Source organism: Garra rufa, chromosome 9 (assembly GCF_049309525.1).
Source record: "Garra rufa chromosome 9, GarRuf1.0, whole genome shotgun sequence".
Lineage (NCBI taxonomy): Eukaryota > Metazoa > Chordata > Actinopteri > Cypriniformes > Cyprinidae > Garra > Garra rufa.
In genome coordinates, this window is record NC_133369.1 from 25,467,850 (window position 1) to 25,495,181 (window position 27,332).

A 27,332-nucleotide genomic window follows, 5' to 3' on the forward strand; every position below is an offset into this window, starting at 1 on the left:
TATGTACTAATGCTTTAATAAAATCACAAGTTGAATCGGTTAAAGGGGTCCTATTATGCTTTTTCACTTTTTGCACTTTAGCCAGTGTGTGGTGTGTATGTTTAAAATGCATAAAAAAGCATCTACAAAGTTACAAATCTCAAAGTCCGCTCCAACGGTAGATATTTAGTTTTTATAAAATCTCTTTTCAAGAACTACAACGAACGGCTCCTTTGGACTACAGCGTTTGTTTTCCTGATGATGTCACAGCATAAATCCCGCCAACGATTTAAAATTCCGTGGGGGATTCGCCTAACTTTAGCGATGTATTTTGGACAGCCACTTCTGGGATGCTTTAGCAAGCCGCAGGTCGTCTTGTATAAACGCAAACTTTGACTAAAGTGTCCGCGAACTGTTCCGGTAGCTGTGCTATAGCCACGCTGTTGAAGTGTGTGGTATAGAGGGTCAAAACACACGCAGAGTCGCGGCTGATGTAAACACGAACATTCACTAGAGTGCCGATCATCTGTTGCCGCGCCGTATGCAATGTGTTTTAATAGATTTATTCATCATACAGTGTAGATAGCTTCACTAGCCTTATGTTGAAGCTGGGGGTCAGTAAAAGCCTCCTTTAGTGATCCGATTTTAATTTTGTAAGAATATTATCCATATTTAAAACGTAAGGATCACTTTGATCTAGTTTGCTGCTTTGGGAAGGGGCGTGGCAGGACTAAAACACATCTAAGCTGTTCACAAATTGCAACGCAGTGGGACTGCTAACCAATCACAACACATTCGGTTTTTCGGAAGGTGGAACCCGGAACTAATCAAGCCATTTGTGCCAGCCTGGGGAAAAAGCCATTTCAATAATGGAAAATATGCGTTTTTCGAACCACCAAGCATGAGAGCATGTTCTAGTGCACCCCCAAAAACAAAATAAAGACTTTGTAAAAGAGCATAATAGGACCCCTTTATAATTATTTATTGGACCTGAACTAACAATGAACAGTTTTATGAACTAATGTTAACAAAAATGAATACTATAGCAAATGTATTGCTCATACATACATTCTCTTAAGTCCTGTGAGAGAAATAGCTTGTTTTCAATGAATTTTAGGACACGTGTAACCTGTTGGGTTTCCATCACTCTGTTAGTTTGTCAGCTTGTTCTGTATATTCAAATACTATCAGTGCATGTGTAATTAATTTAAGTTGGCATTGTGACGTCTGCTACCTGGCGTGTGCTGCTGCGTCAACACACGTCAAGTGTTTTACGTTTGTGATGGTTTTCTTCACTTATTTGAATACTTGTTGGAGAAGCTTGTGATCTCATTGATGCTGACTGATATTTCCCTTTGAAAAAGGAGGAGGAGGAGGAGGAGAGAGAGAGAGAGAGAAGGAGAAAAGGGGTGTAGGAAGGAGCAGCGAGAGAAGGAGTGAGAGCTGATTGGATTGGAGGGAGAGCAGAGGAGGTATGGGGATACAATGAGCTGAGAGAGAGAGAGAGGGAGCGCATATGAGGAAGGGAGGGGGTTTGGAGTCAGAGTGAATGCAGCTTGCACTGCTGTGCTTTGGAATTACAGCTATGAACATTGTCAGGGACTTGAAAAAGAAAGGAAAGCAAAGGAGAAAAGGACAGAGGGTGGAGGAGAAACACTACAGAGCCTCTTGATGCTCGACGCTGAAGAGAGCGTGTGAGAAGACAGAAGGAAAAGAGGAGGCGCACCGGAGGAGCTTCACACACGATCCTCTCATCTCTTCAGTTCCTGAGCAGATCGGCCTGTTGTCCCCCATCGCTGGGGTCGTCATTGGAACTGCGTCTCACCGTGTGTATCTGTGTGTACGTTTGTGTCACAGCTTATTCCATTATGACCGTTTTATTCACAGCTCATAAAGCACAACTATTCGGCGTTGTGGCTTGCTTTTCAAACACTGAATGAAAGAGTATGTCATGCCGCCGCTTTCTGACTGACTGTGTGTGTGTGTGTGTGTGTGTGTGTGTGTGTGTGTTGCCGGCGTGTGATTGGTATTCTGTAGACAGTGTGCAGTGCTCCAAACAGGCTCTGCTCAGAATGGCTCCACAGAGCAGGGATTGTGTTAACCTGAGGAGGACCACTCTCACACAGGGGTGAGTTTTCAACAGCCTCTCACGCTCTCTCCAGCCCTCTGCTTTTTCTCTAGATCTCTCTGAAGTCCTCTCTTTTTGCTTCATCTCCCCGTCATAGATGTCCTCTGGCATCACTCTTGATGAATTTCTCATTTGCTGTTTCGTTAAATCTCAGTGCACCCTTCAGATTTTTCTCCCCTCTTCCCCTGTTTCCTGATCTCCCTATTTTTTATTCTTCTTCCATCCTAGTCTGAGTCAGAGAGAGCTGGCTGTCTTCTTCTACTGGCATATTTTTAAAGAAATTCGAATTGGCTTCCCCTCTACTATCCTGATTCTTTCCTCATTCGTACTCTGGAAATAATCATTTTGCTAATCAGTATTTTGCTTGGGTTTCTAGGAAAAAGATCCAAGAACCTTAAACCAAGATGTGTTTAAATATTTTAGTCGTTTCGATAAATAATACAAAATCTGTTTTCAGAGAAGTAGGTTTCTTTACCCCACTGACATTTGGTTTTCTGGTATTAAACACAAATTTTAGTAGACGTTCAATAGATTTATACTAGAAAATAACAACAAATAAATTCCCAAAATAAAAATATTTAAAACAAAAATCATGTTCTTAATTTGTATTCTTGTTTTCAATTTCAGCAAAATATCTAAACATTCTTTAAATCTTTTTTATTTTATTTTATAAAAAAAAAAAAATTAAAGTATTTTTCAAGGTTATAGTGACTTTTTGATTTATGCTTAAAACAACATAAAATAAATAACCAAAAGAAAAATATTTAAAACAAAAATCATGTTCTTAACTTGTGTTCTTGTTTTGTATTTCAGTAAATATCTAAACATTCTTAAAATCATTCTTTTTCATTTTAATAAAAAAAAGTAATTTTTGTAAGTTAATAGTGACTTAGTGATTTTTCGATTTATACTTAAAACATCAAATAAATGGCCAAAAGCAAAATATTTTAAACAAAAATCATGTTTTTAATTTTTATTCTTGTTTCCTACTTCAATAAATATCGAAACGTTCTTAAAATCATTCTTTTTCATTTTAATAAAGAAAAAGTAATTTTTGTAAGGTAATAGTGACTTAGTGATTTTTCGATTTATACTTAAAACAACATCAAATAAATGCCCAAAAGAAAAATATTTTAAACAAAAATCATGTTCTTACTTTGTATTCTTGTTTTGTATTTCAAATAAATATATAAAAGTTCTTAAAAAAAGAAGTAATTTTTGTAAGAGAATAGTAACTTACTGACTTTTCAGAGGATGTATCTTTAATTGTTAGGTACACATTTTCAGCATATTTTTTCTTGTTTTAAGCATAAAAAAGATTTATTTTTTAACCTGTGACTCTTTTTTTCAGGATTCTTTGATGAATAACAGGTTAAACAACACACACATCCTTGTTGAATAAAAGTATTAATTTCTTTCAAAAAATTTACCGAACCCAAACTTTTGAACAGTAGTGTACATTGTTAGAAAACCTTTAATTTGAAATAAATGCTGTTCTTTTTAACCTTATCAGTAGTATCAGTTTCCAAAAAAAACTATATTAAGCAAATATAAAAAAGTTTTCAACATTAATAATAAATCAATATATTAGAATGATTTCTGAGGATCATGTGACACTGAAGACTGGAGTATTGATGCTGAAAATGTACCTTTCTATCACAGGAATAAAATACATTCTAAAATATATTCATCTAGAAAACAGTTATTTTAACTTTAAAATATTTTTTCACAATATTGCAGTTTTTTCTGTATTTTTGATCAAATAAATTGAGCCTTCATGAGCATAAGTAACGTCTTTAAAAACCATTAAACATTTTACTGATCCCAAACTTTTGAGCGGCAGTGTAAAAGAAGATATTTTGAAGAATGCTTGTAATCAAGTCCTCATTGACTTCCACACTCTTAAAAATAAAGGTGTTTCACGATGCCATAGAAGAACATTGTTTTGTCTAAATGGTTCCATAAAGAACCTTTAACATCTGAGGAACCTTTCTGTTTTACAAAAGGTTTTTTGTAGCAAAAGAAGGTTCTTCATATAATGAAAAGGAAAGAAAGAGATGGTTCTTTAAAGAACCTTTGACTGAATGGTTCTTTGTGGAACCAAAAAAGGTTATTTTATGGCATCGCTGTGAAGACCTTTTTAAGCACCTTTATTTTTAAGAGTGCATAGTATTTCTTTCCCTGCTATGGAAGTCAATAGGGACCAACGACTGTTTGGTTCTTCAAAATATCTTCTTTCGTGTTCAACGTAAGAAAGAACGACATGAGGGTGAGTAAACGATGACAGCATTTTCATTTTTGGATGAACTATTCCTTTAAGTAAATGTATCTTTTTTGAAGTGCAGTGATTTTCCATAGTTTATATTCAGGGTGAAGGCAGAAATCTTTTCCTGTTGCACACATTGGCACTGCTGCTGTTTGCGTGTGTGTGTGTGTGTGTGTGTGTGTGTGTGTGTGTGTGTGTTTGTGTCTCTCTGTTATATCTGTGTGGTGGACACTGTTGCTCACTGTTAACAGCCAGATCCAGCTCACTCACTCACACGTAGCTTCAGTCTTTTTCACATTTTCTGCACTTGTGGGTATGTGTGTGTGTGTGTGTGTGTGTGTGTGTGTGTGTGTGTGTAAAGAGAACATGGCAGCTCTTGTCTGGTGCCTCAGATGTGGATTTCTCACATTTCATCAATCCAGATATCTGCCCTTTTGTCTCCGTGTCTTACCACCTGATGCACACACACACACACACACACACACACACACACACACACACACACACACACACACACCACCAGATCTCACCTCACTCTCACACCAGTGACAGTGTGCTAACATGCTAAATGCTCCCATGAGATTATTTATGTGTAGATGGCAGTGTATTGATCAGTAGTGCTTTAGAGAGCTTTAAAAGGTCACAGTTCAGGCCTGGTCATATTTTAGTGTCCATCTTCCCCTGCGTCTCACCCCCTTCTAGCCTTATTAACCATTTTAAAGGGTTTGTGAGTCAGCAGGCCTTCAGCCCTTGTGCGAGCATGAAGAATGACTTGTCTGTGTTGGTAGAAGCAGCGAGAGAGCAAGAGGGCTGAAGGGATGGCTGGTCCGAAGAATGGGAGGAAGGGTTGGAAATAGAGAAGAAAATAGGCAGAACTGAGTAAGTCGCTCCTGAGAGCGACATGTGTGATAAGCAAGAGTGACACCAATGTCAGGACTGTAACCCCTTAGAGTGATCCCTTCACTCTTTCTGTCTCTTCACTACTTCTATCATTCTTTTGTGATTTTTTCAGTTTCAATTTAAAAAGACTTTATTTGTAGGATTGTTTTGCTTAAACATCAATTAACAATTAATTTTCTTATGCCAAACTCACCCCCACAACACTTTTAAAAATAAAAGTGCTTTAAAAAGGTTCTTCACAGCGATGCCATAGAAGAACCGTTTTTTGGTTCCACAAAGAACCATTCAGTCAAAGGTTCTTTAAAGAACTATCCCTTTCTTACCTTTTTATAATCTGAAGAACCTTCTTTTGCCACAAAGAACCTTTATATGGAACCATTTAGACAAAAAAGGTTCTTCAATGGCAATTGTGAAGCACCTTTACTTTTAAGAGTGAACCTAGGTGGTTCCCAGATTGTTGCTTTTTGGTTTCTGAGATCTTCATACTAGGTGCATATTGCTGTGTGGTCAAAACAACATATCCATAAAGGTTTGGTCACATTTACAGTTGTTCAGTGAATGTCCATGGGCAAAATCCGGTCTTATCAGTAGGAATCCACATGAAATTCATGGATTCGCCACACTGACTAACAGAAAGCTTGTTGGTTTGAAAGTGACTTTTGTGTGAGCTGTGCTCTATACATCAATACACTATTGGCACTAGACAAAGGGGCCATTTACCCTTGAAATTTTACTAATAGGTATCTTTCAATTATGTGGAATGAGGAGTGGGTTTATGTTTGTTTTTGTTTTTTTGTTTTTTTATTCCCATTGAAAATTAGTTACTTGGTGTAACATCTCATCATCTTTATCTAAAAGTAACATGCTTTGAAAAGACAGCTGACTTTGAGGTAAATGTTAATATGTTGTAAGTTATTTTTATTGGAGATTTAAGGTGTTTTTACAATTGTAGTTCAGTTCGTTTGGTTCAGTTGGTCTGGACTAAAAAAAGAAAAAGATATATTTAGTCCTGGTCCACTTAGTGTTCACACTGGCAATTTTGACAGCGAGTCTAAAGATACCGAACCTAAAGGTGACACATTCACAACCTGATTGGTTGGGTTGAATGATGTATATTTTGTGACGGAACTCCCTGAATACTCCATACAAAAGGAAGAGTAATGCTTTGTTTAGAAGTATTTGGTCCTTGTTGCATTCACATTTCATTCAAACCACAACAGAGTTTGTTTGGAAGCTGACCAAGAACCATCTTTTTAGCGGCCTCGGTCCACTTGTTTTGTGCGTGCCAAGGTTCGGATGGCAGGATTCACACTTACTCAAATGAACTACACTAACAGAGAAATCGCAGTTGGTTTTAATCAAACCAAACATGACAAGTGTGAACACTTAAAGGAGTTAGTTCATTCCAGAATGAAAATTTTCTGATCATTTTCTCATCTACCATGTCATTCAAGATGTTCATGTCTTTCTTTCTTCATTTGAAAAGAAATTAAGGTTTTTGAGGAAAACATTCCAAGATATTTCTCCATATTGTGGACTTCAATGGTGGCCAATGGGTTGAAGGTCCAAATTGCAGTTTCAGTGAAGCTTCAAAGGGCTCTACATGATCCCAGCCAAGGAATAAAGGTCTTACCTAGGTCTACCCTACCTTTTTGAACCGAAGTACTTAGACAAAGAATTAACCGCACATTTTTCTAGCGTGAAGACACACATGTGCATCGCAGAACTAGTGCAAGATGAACATTTTTTGTTAAAAAAGTATATAACTTTTTATCTTTTTAAGAAAATGCCCGACCATTTCACTAGATAAGAACCTTATTCCTCGGCTGGGATCGTGTAGAGCCCTTTGAAGCTTCATTGAAACAGCAATTTGGACCTTCAACCCATTGGACCCTATTTAAGTCCACTATATAGAGAAAAATCCTGGAATGTTTTCCTTAAAAACCTTAATTTCTTTCTGACTGAAAAAAGAAAGCCATGAACATCTTGGATGACGTGGGGGTGAGTAAATTATCAGGAAATTTTCATTCCCTGAGAATTAGTTTCATCCTCCTTTAAATAGCAGTGTTTTCTTTATTTATATGTTCCAGCCCTTTAAGGGTTAAAGCTGTAATTGGTTTCTGAGGGTGTGCTCCTCAAATATGAATTTTGCTTCTAGAGCTACATAACTGACCTCCCCAGTAGTTATTATTTTATTCCGTCTCTGCTCTTCTCTCACTGTCCCTCTGTCTCTCTGTCTCTCCCTCTTTGTCTCCACACCTCTCTGCGACCTCTCCTGTCCTCTTTTTTCCCCTAACAGAGCATATCTCTTTAATGCAGTCCTTTTTTAACGTCTCATTCTCACTCTGCCACCGTCCATGTCGCTTCCTCTCCTGTCTCTCATCACTCTTTCTTTTTTTTTTTTGTCTCCCTTCACCCCTCTGCTCTACTCCTCCTCCCCTTCATATCAGTCCTGCTGATGAGAGAGGCACCCTCATAATCAAAGCGTGACATGGAGAATTGTATGGAAATAAGAATCTGGATAGAACAGCTCCACGCCTGGGATTCACCTTTAATTACCTTCTCCTTTCATATTTATAGAACACTCCGTCTCACCAGAGAGTTTTTACGCTCTGATGAGGCTGTTATTTGACACAACCATCTACAATTAGTCAGTCTGTGAACCCTTGACCAGGTCCATGCAAATCTGCTACAAATTCTTTGTCTATTGCATGTTTGTTTGTTAAAGGGTTAGTTCACCTGAAAATTTTAAATTAGCCCATTATTTACCTATCCTAGGCGTATATGACTTCTTTCTTTCAGACGAATCCAGTCGGAGTTATATTAAAAAATGTCAATGCAATAGGTGGGTGTTTCTCTTCAACAGGTCAAAACAAGTCCAATAAAGTGCATCCATCCATAATAAAAAGTGCCTCACATGGCTCCATATTAAGGCCATATCCATATTCAAAACATAATAATCACTTTAATCTAGCTAGCGCTCACTGTTGACGTAGGACATTGACGCTGTACATCCGCCTCTAAATCCAGTGAAAAACAACATTTATTTAGCAGCAAAGAAAGCAAAGTTTCTTTACTTTATCAAAGGAAAACCAGTCTCCTCTTGGCTTATATCAAAATCCTCCAATATTCTCCAAATAGTTTTGTACTCATAATTCGTTACTATTGTTTTGTTTTGATCTCTCTACTTTCCAAGTGATTATTTTGTTTGAAATATGGATGTTTTTCGGACAAAAATGCTTTGTTTCGCTTATAGGAGGCCTTTATTCACCACCTGGAGCAATGTGACGCACTTTTTTATTATGGATGGATGCGCTTTATTGGACTTGTTTTAATCTTTTAAAGAAAACACCCGCCTATTGCCATGATAAAGCTTAAAAAAATAACCTGTTTTTTAATATGTGACCCTGGACCACAAAACCAGTCATAAGGTTAAATTTGACAAAACTGAGATTTATACATGATATGAAAGCTAGATAAAGAAGCTTTCTATTGATGTATGGTTTGTTAGGATAGGACAATATTTGGCTGAGATACATCTATTTGAAATCAGAAATCGGAGGATGCAAAAAAATCAAAAAGACTGAGAAAATCACCTTTAAAGTTGTCCAAATTAGGTTCTTAACAATGCATATTACAAATCAAAAATTACATTTTGATATGTTTACAGTAGGAATTTTACAAAAAATCTTCATGGAACATGAACTTTACTTAATTTCTTAATGATTTTTGGCATAAAAGAAAAATAAAAAATTTTGACCCATGCTATGTATTTTTGGCTATTGCTACAAATATACCCCAGCGACTTAAGACTGGTTTTGTGGTCCAGGGTCACATATATCTCTGATTGGATTCGTCTGAAAGAAGGAAGTCATATACACCTAGAATGGCTTGATGGTGAGTAAATAATGGGCTAATTTTCATTTGGGTGAACTCTTTAAATATACAGTCTAATATAGAATATGCAAGTACTTTTCATTGTGTATAACACAGCCCATTCGCAACCCATTTTTACATTTTGAGTGAAACGAAAGCCAAATTTAAATGCTAGTTTGATTAATATATTCAATAGCCTGTGTTGCCTAAGTCGCATTAACAGCAAGAGAAAAACGTTTCTTCTTGGTTAAAGATTCATAAGTTATTACATATTGAAGACCTTTTTTTATTTGGAATAATGTGCGACAATGAATCATTCACAATAAGAGCAGGAACAACCATTAAGCAAGTAAATAGTGTTACACATGACTATTTGTCCCTGACATTCATAGTTAGACATTATTAGTAGAAGCTAATGTCAGTTCAGTCATGATACAGTACTTCAGTGCTTTTATTGTATGATAATGAGGCTGTGTTTTGATTGGATATTGATTGCTGTGTAATGGTCTTGTCACGTTTGAGCACATCCATTCAATAACATTGCATTAATTACATTGACACAGTACTCTCGCTGGTATACACTGTAAAATAAACGCATGGTGTAACTGAATTACAACTATAATGTGAGCCTGGAAGTACTATAATGAGATTGTGGTTTTACAGTAGTTCAGAAAAATTGGTATGGTATTTCAAAACTCCTTCATAGTCGTATCAGCAATGAAGGTTGCCGTTTGTACTACAGCATAATGAATAATTGATCATGAATATTTCTCGCTGTGTTTTCCTCAGGTCTTAAACAACGCAAGGACACGAGACTCCAATGAGGAAATTCTCCGAGCGGCGACAGATGTGACTCCCCTCCTCTCCCCAGCGTCATCAGCGGCTCTGTTTGCTTCCACGGAGCCATAACTCGACCCGCCTCCATCCTAGAGGTGCCATTGCGAGGAGAGAGGGAGTGTCTGGCGTGCCAAAGCTCATTCCTGAACTCCTGAAGGGAGGAGCCGTGGGAATTGGACGGATAGCTGGATTGATGAGGGTGCTGGAGAACAGAGCGTGAGCTGCTCTCCACGTCTCCACCCGAGCGCTGGGCTCCTTAATCAGTTCGTCCTCCCAGACACTTGAGCTCAACTTATTCTGGAGGAGACTTCATATCTTCCACTATATGTTTTTAATCTACTTTTCTTTGCTCCTCTTCATCAGATGTGGCAGGTGGGCCTGAGGAACGTTTCTCTGCGAAACTAAAAGCAATAACGTGTAAGGTAGAGTGAGGGTAAGCAAGGTAAAAGTGCTGACTGTTGTCGGAGCGTTTGAGTTGGAGTGTTTATGTGCGTGTATGCAAGACTCAGAAGGCTTGTGCAGCAATGGATGAGGGTTTGTGCCGAGGGCTGACAGGAAGAGGCAGCTAGACGCCAATGCAAATCCGAAGCCGCTATGTGTGAGCAGGAGAGCGCGTTTGCGTGCGAATGTGCATGCGGGAGCATGTGATTGTCTCTTGGAGTGCACAATTCTGAGAATTGGCCATTATTGCCGCTCCCTCCTATTTTTGTGTTGGAGCCGGGAGGGTCAACATTTACAGCGAGAGAGAGGGAGAGAGAGAGAGGGAGAGGGACGGATACAGCAAAAAAAATAAAATAAAATAAATAAATAACAGTGACACTTCAGTTTTCTCTCACCATATTTTTGGTGCCCATTGGTGGGGTCCTTTTTTTCCTCTGAGTGCTTGAGCTTTGTGAAAAAAAAAACTACTTTTGTCCCATCGAAATGGATTATTATAAAAATCACAGCTTGTGAAGGGCTCTCAGATGGATCATTTCTAGCTGGAATACCTTCTCCTTTGAGACTCTCCACACCACTCCATTTCTGTGACTTTCAACCTGTCATCCTAGAAGACGTGTTGCGATTCCCCGGAGGACTGCATTCACTTGTTACCACAGCAATCCATGGCATCCTGTTCCTGACAAGGTCCGCTTGATTCTGTGAGTACTTTTATTCCTGTCTGTGCAAGTGTGTGTGTGTGTGTGTGTGTGTGTGTGTGTGCGTGCATGAGTGAGCATTTGGAATGAATCTGTACCAGTTGTTTAGGCTTAAAAGGCTTTAAGCTTGTTGTTTGTTTTGCCGGTCATGTAACCTGGTACGCTTGAAGTGTTCGTACATGTGTTTTTGCTTTGCAGACAATATGAGCTTTTTATCGCTGTGACGCCCACCTTACTCTGTCACTGCCCATTAGATGAAGTTCCACTCGTTTGTTTTGTTTTCTCTTGTGTAACCTTCATAGTGTGAGGAATGGGACGATCTGACTCCCTCCATCACCTGAAAGCGAATAGGGATGTGCCCTTAAACAGCCCAGTGAACTATGAATAACATCAGCACACACTCCCACCATACGCACTTCCCACGGTGCTCTGCGGGCCTGAATATCCTCTTCTGAGTAAATGAAGTGCATTTATGGGTTTTTGTAGGCAGGCATGTAATAGATCTATTTGAGCTTCTCGTTCGCTTTTGGGATCCAGATTGGAATGGGAGAAAAGTGTAGCAGGATCTGAAATACTAGAAGACTTCACACCAAAAATAAACAGTTTGTCATTTGCTCACCCTCATGCTGTTCCAAACTCCTTTGTTGCTAATAGACTGACCTAAAATAAGTGTTGTTTGCTAACTTTATGTTTGATGTTTGATTGTGTCATCACTGATCGCAGTTCACAGAATATGTATGAGGTTTGAAATACAGTACTGTGCAAACGTTTAAGGCCACTAGTATTTTCACCAGCTAACAAATGGTTTTAATCTTTTGCTGTGGTGAGTCAGTAGGAAATATCATTTTGCCATTAACTGTACACTCCAAAAAATGAAATTCACAGTTGTTAGTTTCACTCTATACACCCTTGTTCAAATTACTTAAAAAACGTATGTAACGTCATGAACTTAATATCACTGAGTGGTTTCTACAAAAAAATAAAATTGTCAGCTTTACTTAACTAGTGTTTGTTCAGTCAACTTAATATCACTGAGTGGTTTCTACAAAAAAAAAAAAACAGTGTTAGCTTTATTTGAATTTATTTTGTTCATACAACTTAATTGTTACTTGTACTAATTACTCAATATAGTTGTGTGGAATTACTTGACAGTCCTTTTTTAGGTAAATCCAACAAATAATTTTTTGGAGTGTAATAATCCAGTGAGATTTTTGTTTGCACAAGGAGTTTGACAACAGCCGGTGATCCACACAGAGATCTGATCTCATCAGCATCCAGTCTGTCTAGAATGACATGAAGAAACAGAACGAACTGAGACAGACTAAATCCAGAAGAACTGTGGCAACGTCTCCAAGATGCTTCACGAAACCTACCTGCAAAGCTACAGCACTGTTGAAAGTTTTAGGCACTTGTATGAAAATTCTGTAAAATGAGGATGCTGTCAAAAATGTCATAAATAGATTTTCTTTATCAATTAACTTCTATTAACTAAATTAAACATTTAGTGTGACCATCCTTTGCGTTTAAAGCAGCTTTTGCCCTTTTTGCGCATAGTTTTTCAGGTAGCTTTGCAAGTAGGTCTCTTGAAGCATCTTGGAGACGTTGCCACAGTTCTTCTGGATTTAGTCTGTCTCAGTTTGTTCTGTTTCTTCATGTCATTCCAGACAGACTGGATGAGGATGAGATCAGATCTCTGTGTGGAGCACCGGCTGTTGTCAGACTCCTTGTGCAAACAAAAATCTCACTGGGTTATTACAATCAATGGCAAAATGAATGCTTGGAAATATAAACTGATGTTTTCTACTGACTCACAGTAAAAGATAGAATTTATTGACTTAAAACCATTTTTAGCTGGTGAAAATACTAGTGGCCTGAAACTTTTGCACAGTACTGTATATATATTAATTAAAGGTCAGTCTCTTAAGATGGAGCATTCACGCCAAGTTGTAATTACTGTATTCTGAGATGACAACATCTTATGTTCTCTGTACTCAGAGCTGTCCACGTCTTCAATATGAGGTGTGACTTATGAATTATCAATTTGAGGTATAACTTTTTGCTGATCACTAAGCTAACTGAGAGGAGAACTAACGTGTATACACTTGCCAGGAAATCTGGCCAAAATCCTATAGTATACAGGCATCAGACGTAAAATAGCAGATGTTAAACATTACTGTCACGTGTCAGAGTTGTATGGAATACCAAATGGGTCATAATTCACCATTAGCTAAATGCCTGTTGTAAAGAAAAGGCCTGTTTTTACGGCGGTTTAGATGTAAAAAAGGTGCAAAATACAGAGTTCTATAATACTGACAGCGTTTTCACAGAACTGGTGTCAATATTGGCATCTTGGATTGCATCAAAAACGCCTATATTAATGCTGGTTCTGCTGTGAAAATACCATCTGTACTACAAAATGCTTTATTCTGAAGTGTTTTTCGTCTAAAATGTGGTAAAATCTGTGAAGTTTGGACACCAGATGCAATGTTGGGAAAGTTACTTTGGAAATGTAATAGGTTACAGATTACAGGTTACCCTATTTAAAATGTAAAATGTAATGTAACTATTTCAATTACTTTATTAATGTAACTGATTACATTTGATTATTATTTTACATTTCTAATTAATGTTTTCAACTGTTAATCATTTTGAAACATTTAAAGCAGACAAGGTTAACCTTACAGTAGTTCTTAACACTGATTACTGCAAGACTTTCAAAATCTTTCATCACTTGAATTAAGATCATAATAATTCAATTTCAAAGCACAGCCACTACAAAATCAGACTTTAACATATCTTTTTACTTTGAGATAGTTCTGAGGTTAAAAATAGAATTAAAGTCATAACAAGATATAGTTTAATAGTTATGATGCTGTTTTTTTAAATCAAATCTTTGCATAGCTATATATAACAGAAAACACTGGCATCTAACAATGCCTTGGAAAAAAGTAGTAAATTCATCTTAAAAAAATAAAGTATATACATAAACCTAAATAGGAAATACAACTGTTAAATAAACATGTTCTATTCTTTGTCTTAAACTCCTGAAACATTGGTGTGTCATATTTTAGAGCAGTCAATGCAATTTGGGAAAAGAAATCAATTAAAACTGTGTGTGTGAGAAAATATTCAGATGTAACCCCCTATGTAATGTGTAATGTTTTTATAAGTAACTAATTTATTTACACATCTTTTCTCAGTGGCTGTAACAGATTACAGTTTAACTGATTAAATTAAGTAATTCTGTTACATATAACTAGTTACTCCCCGACACTGACCAGACATTTGGTAAATGGCGAATTATGACCCTTTTGGCATTCCATACAGCTTTGACAAGTGACCATTAATTTCACTGTTTGGCCATCCATCATACAGCGTAATTTTATTTAATACGTCCGATCATATTCCTTTCTCTCCTTTTTTATATGTTCGGTATGAGTCTGTGTCTTTCAAAGTTTAGAGTAACTGCCCTTTAAATAGCAGGAAGATATTCGTTGAAGGTTTTTCTAGTTGTGTTCTGCAAAAAATAACATCATATAGGTGTGGAGTCACATGGTGGGTGAGAAAATAATGACCGTACTTTCATTTTGTTGTGTGAACGATCCCTTTAACATCATATTTTAAGCTGAAAACTAGAGGCGTTATGTAATCTCCTCAGCGTGTGACCGCTCTCCACAGGTTTAGCAAATCCTTTTTGACATAATGGATGTGTCTTTGCTCTAATAGAATAGCATGTCCTTTTGTCCTGCTGTCTTATTGTGAGAACGCCGAGCTTTTGCCCAAGCTTTATGCAACTCTACAAGTCTGATGATGTGCATCTTTGGTTGCTGGCACACATAGATGCATTTGGAGATTTTGATGTTTAATTGACATTACTGTCACCTATCCAGAGTCTGAATGCACACGGCAGCTGCTGCTTTGACATCAGCCTGTACTGTTGCCATGGCAGTGGACTATTGTTACTTCTGTCTGGGCTACAAATATTGGGAGAGGCACTGGTGTCCAAAAGCATTACGAGAGTTTACACTGCCCTAAAATAAAAGCGTTCAGCAATAAACCTCTGCAGATTTGTTAACCGTAGGCAGCAGCTCCTTAATATCCTCATTCATATCCTGTAATAAACTGCCAATTGTTATTAGTTAAGTCTCATTGCTTCACACGTTCACACCATTATAAGATACCAAAGTACGATCGTGCTGGTCTTATCAGCTTCTGTGCAGACAGAAAAGATGAATGATATCGTAGCCTACTTGGAATAAGCAACAAAGCTACAGTGCCTTGCAAAAGTATTCATACCCCTTCCTTTTTTTTCACATTTTGTTTTGTTGCAGCATTGTTAAACTGCTTTAAATGAGTTTTTCCCCACATCAATTTACACTCCATACACCATAATAATGACAAAGCAAAAACCAGAATTGCCAATTTTACAAATGTATTAAAAATAAAACACTGAAATAAGTACATTGCATAAGTATTCATACCCTTAACTCAGTACATAGTTGAAGCACCTTTACAGCCTCAAGTCTTTTTGTGTATGATGTGACAAGCTTTGCACATCTGCATTTGGCAATTATCTGCCATTCTTTGCCTCACCTTTTCACCTCTCAAGCTCTGTCAGCTTGGATGGGGGCTGGCAGACATTTTCTAGAGTCCTAGTTGTTCCAATCGTCTTCCATTATGGATAATGCTTCTGTGAACCTTCAATGCAGCAGATTTTTTTCTGAACTCTTCCCTAGATCATTGCCTTAACGCAAGTCTGTCACTGAGCTCTACAGGCAGTTATCTTGACCTCAGGACTTAGTTTTTGCTCTGATATGCATTTTCAGCTGTTAGACCTTTTCTGAGAGTTGTGTGCCTTTCTAAATCATACTCATTCAAATGAATTTGCCACAGTTTAACTCCACTCGAAGTGTAGTAACATCTAGAAGCGATATGAATGCTCCTGAGCTAAATTTCGAGAGTCCCAGAAAAGGGTATGAATACTTATGCAACGGGATCTTTTCAGTTTTTTATTTTCAATAAATTTGCACAAATGTTAAAAACCTATTTGTTGCTTTGCCATTATGGAGTAGGGAGTGTAGATTGATGTGGGAAAAAAAGTAATTTAAAGCATAAGTAGTTTAACATAAGGCAGCAACATAACAAAATGTGAAAAAAATGAAGTGGTATGAATAATTTCGCAAGACACCGTAGTTGTATCTCGAATATGAGGCCCTGCCTGGACTGATACATGTCTTTGTAATTGTGCCAGAAAGATTCTGCGAGAATATCCCTCAATATAAACCAGATTTATTTCTACCTGTTTGGAGAACCTCCTGCACAGTAATATTCACTGAAATTGAAAAGGCCAAGGAAGGAAATAAAACTGTGATTGTTGCACAGGAGGACATGAGAAGGGTTCAACAGCGGGGATGAAAAAGCAGCTTTATTGTAATGTCAGAGAGATCTCTAGCAGAGCTGTTTCTGGCAGTGGTGAAGAGAGAATCGCTGGATCTTCACTGAACGGAGCTTAGCGCGGTTTGTTCTTCAAGCCCTTGAAGGTTCGAGCGAGTTACGCATTGTTCGGAAATGAGCGTGGCTCACGAACCCTCCGGATCGACAGTTATTGTGTAAGACTGAAATGACCTCACCGAAAAGTCGACATCGCAAATATGACATCAGTTCCAGTTCATTGGTCCACTGGCAGCAGGATCGATACTATTGATCTGAAATAAGAGCTTGTCAGGTGTATTTGTGCATAAGTGTTTGGGCCCATGTGTGAAAGAGATTAAAAAAACTCCTGGCTCAGTGATTTTTAAGGACACTGGGGAATGCATTTTAATGCCCTTCTTATAGCCCGGCATGTTCCTGAGTTGATAATCAGCCGTGCCGCACGTGAGTATGCAAAACGTGATGAATGGTGTGGCTTGCAAATGGCATATTTACTGGTTCCTAGTGCATTGTTGTGCTGTACCGAGCCGCACTGTGCTGCTGAGTAAGGCATAAAGCAAATTCTTGGTTTGACTGATGAGAATACCAAGAATAACACTTGAGATATATAAAAGGAAAAATGCAGTTGGATGATGCACAAAATAAAAAAAGGTCTTAAAATCAAAAATAATGTTTGTATTATACTCTGATTCAAGTCCAAGAATCTCTGTGCTACCAAGCACTCACTGTATTTCTTGATTTGTTCGAGCATTCGTAGACATTTATTGAGTCTCAACAAGTGATCAGTTTCTGAGAGCGGTTTGATCTGATTCAGAAAGCGCAATAAAACCTCAAGCTCTGCTGAGCCATGTGCACGAAAGCTCTCATTACAGCCCATTTACTCCAACACTCGGGATCATTTAGCCATTTTGCTTCTAATATTTAAGCCTGAGCTTGCCACAGTCAGAAGTCAAGGGTGCACTTTAAATAAAAGAAACAGAAACATGCTTGCTGCTGTGTACTACTACTGCAGAGAGAATTCAAATAAATTAGATTTTCTTTTCAAATGAAGATTGGACTGCATCTTTTTCTGGAATACATTTTGGAAAGGAAAAAGAAAATGGCTGCGGATGTGAAATATTTTTGCTATTTTAAATAACTGCTTTCTATTTGAATATATTTTAAAATGTAATTTATTCAAAGCTAATTTTCAGCATCATTACTCCAGTCTTTAATGTCACATGATCCTTCAGGAATCATTCTAACATACTGATTTGCTGCTCAAGAAACAGTTATTGTTAGTATTATTTAAAACAGTTGAGTTCAGGATTCTTTGAATAGAAAGATACAAAGATCAGCATTTATCTGAAATAAAAAGCTTTTGTAACATTATACACTATATCATTCAAAAGCTTGGAGTCAGTATATTTTTTCATTTTTTTATATACGTATTTTTTGGGGAAAGAAATTACAGAAACTTAGCAAGGATGTTTTAAATTGATCAAAAGTGATGATAAAGACATTTATAATTCTGTTTCAGATAAATGCTGTTATTCTGAAGCCTGAGCGTGCCACAGTCAGAAGTCAAGGGTGCACTTTAAATAAAAGAAACAGAACATTAAAAAGAGAATTAAAATAAATGTGATTTTCCTTTCAAATGAAGATTGGACTGCATCTTTTTCTGGAATACTTTTTTGCAAAGGAAAAAGAAAATGGCTGCAGATGTGAAATATTTTTGCTATTTCAAATAACTGCGTTCTATTTGAATTTATTTTAAAATTTAATTTATTTTTGTGATCAAAGCTAAATTTTCAGCATCATTACTCCAGTCCTCAGTGTCACATGATCCTTCAGAAATTATTATAATATGCTGATTTGCTGCTCAAGAAATATTTCTTGTTAGTATTATTTAAAACAGTTTAGTACATTTATTCAGGATTCTTCGAATAGAAAGATCCAAAGATCAGCATTTATCTGAAATAAAAAGCTTTTGTAACATTATACACTACAAAACAGCTTGGAGTCAGTATATTTTTAATTAATTAATTCATTTATTTATTTTTGGGGGGAAAGAAAGTACAGAAACTTAGCAAGGATGTTTTAAATTGATCAAAAGTGATGATAAAGACATTTAATAATGTTACAAAAGATTCTGTTTCAGATAAATGCTGTTCTTCTGAAGCCTGAGCCTGCCACAGTCAGAAGTCAAGAGTGTACTTTAAATAAAAGAAACAGAAAATTAAAAAGAGAATTCTTTTCAAATGAAGATTGGACTGCATCTTTTTCTGGAATACATTTTGGAAAGGAAAAAGAAAATGGCTGCAGATGTTATTTCAGGTCTTTTCTTCAAACATTCTTCATGACAGTAATGATACCCTTTTACCCCCTCAAGAAAAACATAATGTTGAAAAGAAAAAAAAAGCATTCTGAGTCATAGTAATGCTTTTGAAGTGCTTTTGCTTTAGAGAAAATACATTGGTCACCCTCTGCTTTTCATTTCCTTCTCTATTTTTTTCTCCTGTTTCATTCGTTTAGAACTGGGCCAATCAGGTGGTGTCACAATTAAAATCAATCTTCCATTAAGGACAAGTGACTGCGCCTGTCTGCGGCTCTTACCTGTAGGCCCTCATTTCGGTCCTGCTCTGAAAAAGATCCATCTTTATTAGTCCTTCACACTGCAAAATCAATGGCAGCCCTCTTTCATAAGAGCCTAGAGCGCGGGTGAACTCAGGTTCTCACATCTCCGCAGAAAGACCTCAAACTTTTCACCCTACAAAAAGACAATCCAAGAGGAAGGCCGTAGAAGGTGCAAGGAATGGCTTGAAAAGCAAATGAAATGTGGGGTAGTGGATCGTACAGCAAAGCTTCTAGGATTTAGAAAAACCGAAGCTCGCCTTTCTAAATTTGCAATTAATAGATTTTACAGTCCTACAATGACATGGCATTAATTTTGTTGTCTGGATCTATCATTTTATTTAAAAATACATTAAGCATGCAATTTATTTGATGATATCTCTGTGTTGAAAAGCATGTTTTGACTTTCTGAATTAAAATTAATTTTATACACTACCAGTCAAAAGTTTTTGAACTGTTAGATTTTTCATGTTTTTTCAAAGTCTCTTCTGGTCACCAAGTCTGCATTTATTTTATTGAAAATACAGCAAAAGCAGTAATACTGTGAAATATTTTTACTATTTTAAATAACTGCTTTCTATTTGCATATATTTTCAAATGTAATTTATTCCTGTGATCAAAGCTACATTTTCAGTATTACTCTAGTCTTCAGTGTCACATGATCCTTCTGAAATCATTTTAAATATGCTGATTTGCTGTTCAATATTTTAAAACAGTTGAGTACATTTCTTGAGGATTCTTTGATGAACAGAAAGATCAGCATTTATCTGAAATAAAAAGCTTTTGCAACATTATACACTACCATTCAAAAGCTTGGAGTCAGTATAATTTGTTTATTTTTTTGGGCAAGAAATTATAGAAATGATTAGTTTTATTTAGGAAGGATGCTTTAAATTGATCAAAAGTGATGATAAAACATTTATAATGTTACAAATATTTCTATTTCTGAGGTATATTCCTGAAAAATACAAATTTAGCTTTGAAATCACAGGAATAAATAATAAATTACATTTTAAAATATATTCAAATAGAAAAAAGTTATTTTAAATAGTAGAAATATTTTAAAATTGTACTGTTTTGCTGTACTTTGGATCAAATAAATGGAGGCTTGGTGAGCAAAAGAGACTTAATAAATAAATAAATAAATAAAAACTCTTGATAGTAGTTTGGCATACTTTTTTCATTAATTCTTATAGGTAAACTTTTTTTTTTACATAAAAGATGTGTGCACTCACATGTAAGATAATGTTACTTTTTACTTGGTTACACTACATGACATTTTTAGAGTCTTACAGTTTCAACTTTGAAACCAAAATAAATATAGAACATTTTTTAAAAGAGGATTTTGTGCTTCTGTTTCTCGTGGATACTCTAAAAGGGATACTTCACTGAAAAATGAAAATTATTCCATGATTTACTCACCCTCAAGCCGTCCTAGGTGTATATGACTATCTTTTTTCAGAAGAATACAATCAGAGTTATATTAAAAAATATCCTGGCTCTTTTAAGCTTTATAATGGCAGTGAATGGGGTTTAAGATTTTGAAGTCCAATAAAAGTGTATCCATTCATCATAAAAAGTGCTCCACGCGGCTCCGGGGTTTAATAAAGGCCTTGTGAAGTGAATCAATATTTAAAACTTTATGAACCATATTCTCTAGCTTCGGCTAACTTTCGTACATACGTTCACAAGAGAGTAATGTTCCAGCGAATAAAGTAGGCGAACGCGGAAGTGGCGAACGCCACAGCATTATAAAGTTTTAAATATGGATATTTTTCTTACAAAAATGCATCAAATCGCTTCAGAAGGCCTTTATTAACAACCCGGAGCCATGTGGAGCAGTTTTTATTATGGATAGATACATTTTTATTGGACTTCAAAATCTTAAACCCCATTCAGTGCCATTATAAAGCTTGGAAGAGCCAGGATACTTTTTAATATAATTCCGATTGTATTCGTCTGAAAGAAGAAAGTCATATACAACTAAAATGGCTTGAGGGTAAGTAAATCAATTTCATTCTGGGGTGAACTAACCCTTTATGTCGCATTGCATGTGCCCTTTGAGGAGTAGGCAATCCAATTTGCAGCTGTAGAAGAGAACAACCTATGTAGGAAATGAGAAGACTCACTAGTTTAACAGCGGAATCAAATGGCTAAATTAGACAAGCTGAGTTTCTTGGTTGGACAGAGTGTCCGGTGGTTGCTCACCTAGCTCCTTTTTTGACCCAAAGCAATATGTCTCATTGATTAACCATCAAGTGCAAAGCCTGAGACCTCACAGATGGAACAAACCCAACATTCCAGCACAACCTCCACTGTACTTTTTCCTCACTGGAAATCGGACACACTCACAATTTGGGCTGTCAGACTGAGGGAGCCTATTATTTTAGTCATCCATCTCAGCTGTATCTAATCTTGATATGGCCTGTGCATGTGACGGTTTTCACCTTGCACTTGTTTTAAGGCTCTACGGTAAACAACGAAAAGCTAATGTAACTGTCTTGGCAGGTGGTTTTGGGCCTGGCAGGGGCAGAAGTAATTTGCAGGTTCTGTGAGCGTAGTCTCAGGGAGCTTCTGGCTGGACAGTCCTTTGAAGTGCCTTGCATTGGCGTCTAATAAATAAACATGAGCTGTGTTTGCTTTCAAGTAAAGCAGTGGGAGAAATGGGCACATGCTCAGATGTGTTTGCTGCTGTCCCTGTGTTTGCTGGAATATATTACAATAAACACTATGTCCACAGGTCGCAGTTTACCTCTATTAAGGGAGCAGTTTACCCAAATATGAAAAATTATTTTCTCACCCTCATGTTGTTTTAAACCAATGTGACTTTCTTTCTTCATTGTAATGCAATTTTTTTTCTGTGTAAGAAAATTAAATACACGGTCAAGCTCCAAAATGCTCCAAAAAAGCGCAAAGCGAGTATTAAGCAAACAAGTTTTATGCTGTTTTATAGCTTTCTGATCAAGTCTTTCAGCTAAAGGCTTGACCTGTGTCCTAAACCTGTCTCATGAGAGTATATGAGAGAACAGTGATGGCCAGTTCATAAAAAAAATTCATACAAATCAGACATACCTGGTGCTTAAAGGGATAGTTCACCCAAAAATGAAAATTCTGTCATTAATTACTCACTCTCATATTGTTCCAAACCCGTAAGACCTTTGTTCATCTTCAGAACACAAATTAAGATATTTTTGGATGAAATCCGAGAGCTTTCTGACCCTGCATAGACAGCAAAGCAACTACCACATTCAAGGCCCAGAAAGGTAGTAAAGACATTGTTAAAATATTCCACGTGCAATAGTACATAAGTGGTTCAACCTTAATTTTATGAAGCTATGAGAATACTTGCATCCACACTCGTGCATTTGTGGTAATCTTGTGAACGCCCGTCAAAGACTGACACAGAAGAGATGAAATTGTTGAACAAAGTCAAAATTTGCAGGGTTAGAAATCTTTCGGATTTCATAAAAAATATCTTTATTTATGTTCTGAAGACCGAATGACATAAGAGTGAGTAATTAATGACAGACTTTTCATGCTATCCCAGATTTATAAGACTTACTTATATACAGATTTATATTAACTTTTAGAATGAAAATTTTTAGAAAAAATATAGTCCATACAATGCAAGTATACAGGACTCTCAAAGTCGACACATCAAAAACCACACAAATTTAAAAAAGTAATACATGCCATATTCTTATACGTCTGGGATGGCATGATGGTGAGTAAATGATGAGAGAATTTTCATTTTTGAATGATTTGGTTTTAGAAGCTGTTCTTTAATTTCTTCTTTTAGTTCCACAAAGAAAAAGTCATATGGGTTTGACATGAGGGCGAGCAAATGATGACAGAACGATCATTTTGGGTGAACTATCCAGTTAATATCATTCTTCCCCAGAGCGCGAGGAATCATCTTCATACGAGGCACTACTTTGGTTTTTCTTGAGTAAATGTCACAGTATTCTAACAGCTTTCATAGAGCCCACGGCCTCACAGCAAGGTCAGAGTAGGCTGTCTCCTCATGATTAAGTCTCCTTGAAATGATATGAGCTCATGTGTTTTCTTTCCAGTGTCTGACCGTTAATCCATTCACACTGTTGTTTCATCATCTTTGTCTCACTTTAAAGTACAGTCAACACTCCACTGACAATCCTTTAACAGTACAGTGGTCTTCCAGCACTGTGGTTATAAGCTTTCAGAAAAATTGTGTGCGCGTGTGTGTCTAGCTGTCCATCAAATTACTCAAGCAGTTAAACGGTCTGGGCGTCTGTCACAAACGCTTGAATTGACTCTTCCTGAACACCATGTTCTGATGGTTTTCCCCTCAGGTTAATAAGCAGGTTTTGGCGTTCACGGTATGCTGTTGTTTGATTGCAAACAGCTGGGCGCGTCGCGATCGCACGGGGACCTCCGTCATCGATTGACATTTGCCACCCCGTGAGACCCAGACAGCTGTCACGCCACGTTACGGACACGACCACAGGGTTCGACAATCCGAGTTAAGTGGTGCAAATGTGTGAGGTGGCGACGTCTCACCGCTGGTCTGCTCTTTAATTAGCCTGCCCCATCAGCGTGTGCCCGCGCTGAATTATTTATCCTTGTGAGGCATTAGCACTCAAGGTGGATTCATTTTAATGACACTGAGAAGCCAATGACCGCTTCCGGAAGTGTAGAGAGGCTATCCTCAGCTTAGTTTTTCCTCTTTCCTATAATTTTCTGTCCCGTATTTATGGTAGCCTGTTTCCGCCACTGGATAAAAAAAGGTAATTGCGACTTTTTATCTCACAATTCTGACTGTCTTCTCGCAATTGCAAGTTTACGTCTCGCAATTCTGACTTTTACCGAATTGCGAGTTGAATGTAAAGTCAGAAATGTGGGATATAAACTCGCAATTGCGAGTTATAAAGTCAGAATTGTGAAAAAGTTAGAGAAAGTTAGAATTGCGGGACATTTGTGAGTTATAAAGTCTGCATTGCATGATAGAAACATACAATTATGAGTTATAAAGTAAAAACTGCATGATAGAAACTCACAATTGTGAGTTATAAAGTCAGAATTGTGAGTTATAAAGTCAGAATTGTGAGCTATAAAGTCAGAATTACATGATATGAACTCAAAATTGCAAGTTATAAAGTCAGAATCGTAAGATATAAACTTGCAATTCTGTTTTTTTTTTTTAAATTGTGTGATATAAACTCAAAATTGTGAGTTGTAAAGTTAGAATTGTGAGTTATAAAGTCAGAATTACATGATATGAACTCGCAATTGCGAGTTATAAAGTCAGAATTGCGAGAAAATCAGAATTGCATGATAGAAAATCACAACTGTGAGTTATAAAGTCAGAACTGTAAGATATAAACTTGCAATTCTAATATTGTTATTGTTATTCTTAAAATTGTGTGACAAAGTCAGAATTGTGAGTTATAAAGTCAGAATTACATGATATGAACTCAAAATTGTAAGTTGTAAAGTCAAAATTGTGAAATACAAACTTGCAATTCTGTTTTTTTTTTCTTAGAATTGTGATATGAACTCACAAGATGATATGAAGTCAGAATTGTGTTATAAAGTAAGAATTACATGATATGAACTCAAAATTGTGAGTTATAAAGTCAGAGTTGTGAGTTATAAAGAATTACATGATATGAACTCAAAATTGTGAGTTATAAAGTCAGAATTGCAAGATCAACTCAGTTGTGAGTTATAATGTCAGAACTGTCTAATATAAAGTTAGAATCTCTACTTTTTTGTCCAGAATTGTGTGACAAACTCACACTTTCGAGTTATAAAGTCAGAATTGTGGGACATAAGCTTGCAATTGCGAGTTATAAAGTCTTTGTGTTTGTGTCTCGCAATTGTGAGATAAGCTGAGAATTGACAGTTAATCATTTGAAATTGTGTGTTTCAAGGCCAGAATTGCGACATATAAACTTGCAGTTTTCTGGCTTTATAACTTGCAATTGTAAGTTTATATCTCACGATTCAGAGAAAAAAGTTAGAATTGTGAGTTTGTATTAACAATAATGAGAAAAAAATCGCAATTACCTTTTTTTATTCTGTAGCGAAAACGGGCCTCTGTACTTATTCCTCCTCTTTGCACACATTAAAGTTTTATTTTAGATGTGTAAGTTGAATCCATGTGAGGCTGGATGTATCCACGCTGAACACTACAAAGAGAATGTGTGGCGTTTTGACAGATTTAGCTGTAGTAGGGCTCGTTTTGATGGGTTAAAGCTTGAGTCTGTATAAAGCTGGTGTAGACGGTAAAGACGTAGACATCTTCATTTTAGATCTGGTGTTAGGGAGAATACTTTGAAACTGCAGCTTGCCAAGCTGTTGATGTTTTAGAGTAGTAAATCTACAGTCATGCTACTCTTTTGATTATATACTGTATCGTTTACTATACTGTAAGCTATGAAACAGCCTGAGATGTAATGCTGTTCAAACAAGTTCAAAAAAGTTAGCCTGATTGGAGAAGAGGAATATTAGCAAATCAGAATCCATAATTCATAATTGATTAGAATGCTCAACTGCCCTGCTGCAGTATTATAGTAAATTCTGTCATAAAATGAGTATTTAAGGCAGGTAATATTTAATATTTCCAAGTTTGTCGCTTCAAGTCATTCATTTGCAACTTGCTAGTATTGTATTAACATATTGCTTGCAAACTGTTTGAGAGAGATCCAGCTTTGCAAGTGATCATTTTGTGTTAAGCTCGCTTGACAAAGTGAAAGAAAACCACAATTAATTTTAGTAATTATACACAAAAAATTGCAGGTAACTACTCTTAATGTCATTAAAACTAATTGAATAAATACATAATGTTTAGAGGATTTTTACTGCAAATCAACACAAAAAATGACAGATTTATCACCACAATTAAGAGAAAAGGGCTTCATAAATCAGCGAAATGTTCTGTGAAATCCTTGTGGAAATCCACTGACTAAAGAAGTGTAACTACAATGAAGTAATAGTTCACACAAAAATGAAAATTACCCCATGATTCACTCCCCCTCAAGCCATTCTAGGTATATATGCTTGTCTCCTTTCAGATTAATACAATAGGAGTTATTTTTTTAAACAAAATCCTGGCTCTTCCAAGTTTTATAATGGCAGTGAGTCCAGATCCAGATTTTAAAGCTAAATAAAGTGCATTCATCCATCATAAAAAGTGCTCCGGGGGGTTTAATAAAGGCTTGCTGAAGCAAATCGATGTGTTTGTGTAGTAAACTATAATAAACTATCCCTTTAACAGTGTAAATAAAAGTCAGATGATATAAATTAATTAAAAAATGAGGGTTTTTTTCCCACTGTAAAAAACAAAATGATGCACAGAGACTCAAATCTGCGTTTTTATCTATGCATTTACATCAATTGTAAGAACAAATCAGTTGACTTGAATAAAAGCTTGTTTGTGCAATGCAATATGGTAGCATTTTGTTACGCTGCTTTGCTAATTATTTATAGCTTTGCACTGGAAAAACAACAGCATTTTTAACTACTGAAGATACAGTTAGTAGTGACGCTTTATTTATTAACTCTGCAACAGAGGAGCTCTTTCAGGGTTTTTTTAATGTCTTTATGAAGATGCAGTTCTGCACTATACTGCACATCTATTTGTAATATAAGCACTGATTATAAACTCTTCCCTCACTACCTCTTCATGCTCTAATTTAAATCTCCATCTCTACTGTTTTTTCCCCTCCAGCACTTTTTCTCTTTTCTCTCTCCTCGCATTCATCTCCCTTCATCACATGCCTCAGCTAGCATTGTTATCTTTATCTGTCTTCCTTTCCATCACCTTCCAAACATCTCTGCACACACTCACACACTATATGTGTTTTATTCTGCTGTGAAACTGATTTTGTGCTTCAGTACATTCAGGAGGGAAAACATAGTACTTTCTATACCAAATAACTCATTTAAGTATGAATATGATTAAAAATGAAGCAAAATTATGGTTATATTTCTTGTCACATTTAATAACTTGTTTTGGGATGGAGTGAATGATGGAGTTCATTCACGTGGAGTTTGAAAGAAAATAATTGTCACCATTTTAAGTGTAGCGTTGAGCTCTCTGTGTGTGGCAGAACTTAAAAAAAACATCTTGCATTTCAAAATACTGCTAGTCTAGCATTGAAAGTGACAAGTACACAGGGTTTCT

The 27,332-nt window shown here is 36.5% G+C and overlaps 1 protein-coding gene across 3 annotated transcripts in view; it reads left to right on the forward strand.

Annotated features, from left to right (window-relative positions):
• The first annotated feature begins 1,565 nt into the window (after nt 1-1,565).
• Nucleotides 1,566-27,332, forward strand: part of grik5 (glutamate receptor, ionotropic, kainate 5) — a 106,702-nt gene continuing 80,935 nt past the window's right edge. For 2 of the 3 annotated variants that reach the window (XM_073847969.1, XM_073847967.1), the window contains exons 1-3: nt 1,566-1,819; nt 2,017-2,107; nt 9,939-11,125. The gene's annotated coding sequence lies outside the window, so the exon portion shown is untranslated. The remainder of the gene's footprint in view (nt 1,820-2,016; nt 2,108-9,938; nt 11,126-27,332) is intronic. The other variant, XM_073847968.1, reaches the window with a different exon arrangement.